Raw genomic sequence first — 6,995 nt, 5'->3', positions numbered from 1 at the left:
TAGTCTATTAGCAATAATGTTTGTAACTATTTTATATAAAACATTACATAAACTAATAAGTCGAAATTGCATGAATGAGATTGAGTGTGCCACTTTGGGAATAAGCACCATGAGAGTTTGGTTAATCTCCTGGATACTCTGAGCCCCAAAGAAAATGTCTGAGACAAAGTTGACAATGCTCTCCTTCACTGTCCCCTAGTGCTTTTGAAGAAACCAACTAGGAGATCATATACCATGGGGCCTTATGTGGGCTCATATCGGAGGCTGCCATTGTCATCTGCACCCACCGGTTGAAAAATAGAGTCAATCTCAGACTGATCCATGATAGGGAAGTGAGATGGGTAGGCTGGAGGATCGTTGTTTTTTGGTCTTTGGTGAACAGTTGTTTGTAAAAAGATAGCCATATCATGAATATCTTTCGCCTCTGATTATTTTAGTTTTATTCCTCTTTCATCTAATAATGGTTGGTAGGTGATAAAATATGGTATTACGATCTTCGTAAGTGATCAACTGCTTGTGAGACTTTTGAAACTACATCAATTCTTCATGAAGAAGCACAACTATTGAAACACCTTTCCACATGATTTTGATTTGACAAAATTATTTAAGTGATGATAAAAATATTCTAACACATTAAATTTAAATGCTTTGATTTATTACACTAATGTGTTTGTTCAATGTTGAGTTTAATTGTTTATAAGACATTGAGATTAAAAAGCCCAAAGGCCCATAAAGTGGAAGTCAAGCCCAAATCAACACATCAAGACCATTCAGCTCAAGAGTTCCAAAACGAAGTCGTATCAAGTAAAACGATGACTCAGCAAGAGAAGGATCGAGAAGCCTTCGTGGCAAAAGCTTCAAGTGGAAGCTGCTGAGTTGGACGACAATGCAGTCTGGACAGCGGCAGATAATGTTCAACTTCTAGACAAAGTATTTCTACTTTGGGAAAAGTTCAGAAGGCGCAGGAAGCTGTCTCGTGGACTTTTCCTTAAATGTCGAAACACTCTGCCAAGGACTGACGAAGACAGAAGATGCGTGAATCCTATTGGCCAACGACGCTGAGCACGCCCAGAGTGATAACGACTGGAAGCCGTTTCCCTCCAACGGTTATTTCAAAATTCGAAATGACCAGGTGCCTCAAGTGTCACTATATAAAGGCCATCCATTTGCTTCAATCGATGCAGATCTTCAACTAGTCGAAACGCTGACCAAATTCATACTTGAAGTTTCTGTGAGAAAAGCAAAGCAAATACCTTACACCAATTTCCATATTATTGTGTAAAAGTCTAGAGTGATTTTCAATCATCTAAAGTGTCTTAGCAATTATTGTTTAGGACAAACACTTTATCATTTCTAGAAGAATAGAAAGGAGAGGCTGAGTACTCGGTTATAGTACTCAGCGTAGATATAGGAGTGAGTAGAGGTATAGAGGAAGGTACTCTTGTTATACTCAGCTTTTATCTGTAAAAGGTTTCGTGCTCTACCTTTAAAGAGCTCAGTAGAGAATTCAAAAAGCTCGGAACGAGTTTCGGGGACTAGACGTAGGCGGAGAGGCCGAACCAGGATAAGTCTGCTGAGTGATATCTTTCTAACCCTTAAACTCCTTTAATATATATTGCTTGCTATAAAACTGACTAAGTAAAGAACTCACGCTGAGTTAAGTCTACTAAGAAGCTGAGTTCAGGAATAGACTCTAAGTGCTATTTCCTGACTCAAGTAAAGAAGCAGACGTAGTCACAAGTTGACTAAGCTTGTGTCTTGAATCTACTTAGTGACGCTGTGTAAACCTTTTCATAAGAAAAGAAGTCAGCCTTAACGGACAAAATTTTAAATAGTTCCTATCCCCCCCTTGGAACTAACTTGTCACATTATAAGGGACCAACAATTGGTATCAGAGCTTAAAAGCTCACTGTGCAAGGTTTAACTACCTTGAGCTGATCCCCACTATGGCTGAGAACAGCACTTGGTTTCTCCCAGGAAATCTGACAACTCAGATTTTGCCTGAGGGTCTGTCCATAACTCGGCCTCCTCTATTCTTCGGGTCTAACTATACCTTTTGGAAGAATAGAATGAAAAATTTCATTCAGGCAACAAATATGAGTGCATGGCTATCTATAGTCCAAGGCCCATTTGTTCCTGTTGAAACTGTTGATGGCCAAACGGTTGTCAAAGCTGAGACTAAATGGACAGAGGATGATCTCAAGAAGCTACAAAATCATGCTTCGGCTATAAACATGCTTCACTGTGCTTTAGATGCTGCAGAATACAACAAGATTTCAGGTTGTGAGTCAGCGCATGAGATTTGGAAGAAGCTGGAGGTCACCTATGAAGGAACCAACAAGGTGAAGGAATCCAAGGTCAACCAGCATATGAGGTTGTGCGAGCTGTTTGAAATGAATGATGATGAAGGAATCTCTGACATGAACGCAAGGTTCACAAACATCATCAACGAGCTCAAGAGACTTGGAAAGATCTTCACTGAGGAAGAGCAAGTCAAGAAGATTCTTAGGAGTCTTCCTAAAAGCTGGCAAGCAAAGAAAACTGCTGTTGAGGAAGCTCAAGACTTAACCACCTACAAGTATGATGAACTCATTGGCTCGTTGCTGACCCCCGAGATATCAATGAAGAACTTCGAGGTGAAGGAGAAGTCTGAAGACAAGAAGCAAAAGTCTCTTGTCATGAAAGCTGAATCCACTGATGAGAGCTCAACAGAAGATGAAGAAATGGCTATGTTCACTAGAAAGATGAAAAGGCTGTTCAGAAAGAATGACAAATATTCTAAGAAGCCTTACAAGAAGTTTGATAAGTACAAAGCTGAGTCCAGCGACAGCAAGTACAAGAAGGACAGCTCAAAGCCCATTACATGCTTTGAATGTCAATAAACTGGCCATATCAAGTCAAGCTATCCCACGCTGAGGAAAGAAAGAAAGAACAGCAAGAAGGCAATGGTGGCAACTTGGAGCGACATTGATGAGTCTTCATCATCAGAAGCTGATGCCACTGAGTCAGCAAAGATTTGTTTCATGGCTGACGAACTTGCTGAGCCATGTGTTTCTGAGCATACTGATCCCTCCATTGCATCTGACGATGAGGAACACTCAACTGAGGTAATATCACTACCCTTGCTCAGAAATGAAATGGTTAATGCCCTGAGTGATCTCTATACACTTGTCAAAAACTGTAATAAAAAGGTTAGAGCACTCAGCAGGCGATGTGACGAGATTGAGGAGGTCAAACTGAGTGACCTTGGATATCTTCTCCAGGACAACTCAACTTTGCATAGTAATGTAGAAATTATGCAAAAGTTTGTCTCTGAGGTCCAATCAGATTCTAAGAAACTGAGAAAGGATGTCACATCAATTCAGAACCAACTTAAGGTTCCGAATAAAAGAAATATTCCTCTGAATACTGTGTACCGAAGTACTAGTCAGCAGAGATGGAGTCCTCAACGGAATGTCCAGTGTGACTTCTGTGGGAAGAAAGGACACACCACAAAGGTGTGCTGGCACGCTCAGCACTGGGGTGCTGACCAGTCAGTGAGACATCCTAAACGGAAGGTCAGCTGTGACTTCTGTGGAAAGAATGGACATACTGTCCAAGTATGTCGTCATAAAATGAAATATGATGCTTTACCTGTTGAACATAACAAGCAAGGACCCAAAAAGAATTGGGTACCTAAAAGCAACTAGCTATATTGCAGTTAAGCCTGAGGTGTGCTGAGAAGTCAAAGATGTGGTACATTGACAGCGCATGCTCGAGGCATATGACTGGTGATGAAACTCAGTTCATCACGTTTGTGCATAAACGAGGAGGAAGTGTAAGTTTTGGAGACAACAAGAAGGGTAAGATAGTAGGGTCAGGAACCATTGGTGGTAATCCTACTATTGAGTCAGTCTCCCTAGTCAGCAGACTCAAATATAACTTACTCAGCGTAGCTCAGCTATGTGACAATGGGAGAAAAGTTATATTTGATGACACTGGATGTAAAATATTCGAGGGTAAAACAAATGAGTTAATTTTAACTGCCCCTCGTATTGATAATGTCTTTATAGTGAACTTAGAAAAGAAGTTTTCAAAAACTGTATGCTTAGTGTCGAAGGAAGAAAATTCCTGGCTATGGCACAGGAGACTTGGTCATGTAAGCATGGACCTCCTGGCCAAATTAGCAAGAAAGCAATTGGTTGAGGGACTGCCAGAACTTAAGTTTGAAGAAGATCAATTATGCCACGCTTGCCAAGCTGGAAAACAAACCAAACAATCTTTTCATAGTAAAAACATTGTCTCAACTAAGCGTCCATTAGAGTTACTACACTTGGATCTCTTCGGTCCAGTCCAGCCGCTGAGCTTGGGTGGAAGAAGATTTTCCTTGGTCATTGTAGATGACTTTTCTTGGTACACTTGGATCATCTTGCTGAGTAGCAAGGATGAAACCTTTGAGACGTTTTCAAATTTAGTAAGAAAACTTGAAAATGATAAAGACCTTAAGTTAGCTCACATCCGAAGTGATAATGGTGGAGAATTCAAGAACCAACGGTTTGTTGAATTCTGTGAAGCCAACGACACTGACCATAATTTCTCTGCTCCTAGAACGCCTCAACAAAATGGGGTTGTTGAAAGGAAAAACAGAACCTTGGTTGAAATAGCCAGGACACAGCGTGCTACATTCTTAATAGGGCTCTAGTTAGACCTATATTAAAGAAAACCCCCTACAAACTTTGGAAAGGACGAAAGCCCAACATTGGATACTTTCGTGCCTTTGGTTGTAAATTCTTTATTTTGAACACTAAAGACAGCCTAGCTAAGTTTGACTCAAAAGCTGATGAGGCTATGTTTTTAGGCTACTCAACAAACAGCAAAGCATACAGAGTTTTCAATAAACGAACTCAAGTCTTAGAAGAGTCAGTACATGTTGAGTTCGATGAAACTAACCCTGCAGGAAGATACCAGCCACTGACTGAGGATGATCCACACTCAGCACCCGCTGACCAAGAAACTGCCGCTGAGTCATTCCCTCAAGGGCTAACCAAAGGTAAAAGTGAAACTCAAATTACTTTCACTGACCAATCTACACCTGCAGAGATTGTTGAAACACAACCAGCACAAGACATCAATCTACCAAAGGAGATTAGGATACCAAGAGGTCACTCAGAAAGTTCCATTCTTGATGCCGCTGAGAATACCCTGATGACGAGGAATCAACTCAGGAGATACCTCAGCAACGTAGCATTCGTCTCTATCCAGGAGCCAAAGAATTTCGCTGAAGCTGAGTATGATGAATTCTGGATGAATGCAATGTAAGAAGAACTTGATCAGTTCAGACGAAATGAAGTATGGGATCTAGTGCCAAAACCAAGAAGCCAGAAGACCATAGGAACAAGATGGGTCTTCCGCAACAAACTGGATGAACAAGGGAACGTGGTCAGAAACAAAGCAAGACTTGTAGCTCAGGGCTACAGTCAGCAAGAAGGTATTGACTACGGTGAGACCTTTGCCCCAGTGGCAAGGCTAGAGGCTATTAGAATTTTATGTGCATATGCAAGCTATATGAACTTTAAACTGTTTCAAATGGATGTTAAGAGTGCATTCCTTAATGGAGTTATAAACGAGGAAGTTTATGTTAATCAGCCTCCATGGTTTGAGGATCCTAAATTCCCAAACCACGTTTATAAGCTCAAAAAGGCTCTGTATGGCCTCAAGCAAGCACCACGTGCTTGGTATGAGAGGCTGACCAGTTTCCTGCTGACTAGAAATTATGTCAGAGGTAAAGCTGATACAACCTTATTCATTAAGAGGAAGGGTAAAGATACCCTGCTGGCTCAAATATATGTTGATGACATTATTTTTGGTGCCACTAACGAGTCAATGTGCAAGGAATTTAGTAAGCAGATGCAGACTGAGTTTGAAATGTCAATGATGGGAGAACTCAATTTCTTCATTGGACTTCAAATCAAACAAGGGAAAAATGACATCTTCATCAGTCAAACTAAGTATGCTAAGGAGATATTGAAGAAGTATGAACTTGAGAATTGTAAGTTAATATTTACCCCAATGGGCACTGACACTGTCCTCTGCGCTGATGAGAATGGTAAGTCAGTAGACAGCAGATTGTACCGAGGTATGATTGGTTCTCTACTTTACTTAACTGCTAGTAGGCCGGACATTCAGTTCTCGGTATGTTATTGTGCTAGATATCAATCTAACCCTAAGGAATCTCATTACATAGCTGTAAAAAGAATCCTTAGATATTTGCAAGGCTCAGTGAATGCAGGTTTGTGGTATCCCAATACTCATGACTTCACACTCATTGGATACACTGACGCTGACTACGGACGAGACAAGCTTGAACGAAAAAGCACCTCAGGAGGATGCCACTTCCTTGGGAGCTGTCTTGTGTCCTGGTTCAGCAAGAAGCAGGCGTCAGTAGCCCTGTAAACCACTAAAGCTGAGTACGATGCTGCTGGAAGCTATGTTGCTCAAGTCCTATGGATTAAGCAACAACTTGAAGATTATGGTGTTCGGACCAAAACAATTGAAGTCAAATGTGACAACAAAAGTGCCATTGACTTATCAAAGAACCCAATCCAGCACAGCAGGATGAAGCATGTCAGCATAAGACATCACTTCATCAGAGATCACGTACTCAAGGGAGAGATCAAGCTGACCTATGTCCCAACGGATGAGCAGCTTGCTGACATCTTCACAAAGCCACTGGCTCGTGAGCAATTCAACATACTTAGAGAAGCCATTGGTATGTTTAATCCTCTTCAATAAATTCCAAGTATAGTATGCATACTGAGTGAATTACCATGCTGAATGATTTATGCTATTACATGATGTGTGTTTATCTTAAGCTGAGCAACTAAGCATAAGAATTATTCCTTTGCATAACATTGACTACTCAGAATTTTAAACGCTTGAAATTCTTAACACTGAGTGAAGAGCCGTTGCAAACTTTAATGCAAAGCACGCGAATTAAATAGCCACCTAGGATGACG

Source organism: Euphorbia lathyris, chromosome 8, assembly GCF_963576675.1.
Source record: "Euphorbia lathyris chromosome 8, ddEupLath1.1, whole genome shotgun sequence".
Lineage (NCBI taxonomy): Eukaryota > Viridiplantae > Streptophyta > Magnoliopsida > Malpighiales > Euphorbiaceae > Euphorbia > Euphorbia lathyris.
The sequence above is the reverse complement of the archived record's forward strand: the minus strand, read 5'-3'. Positions refer to the sequence as shown.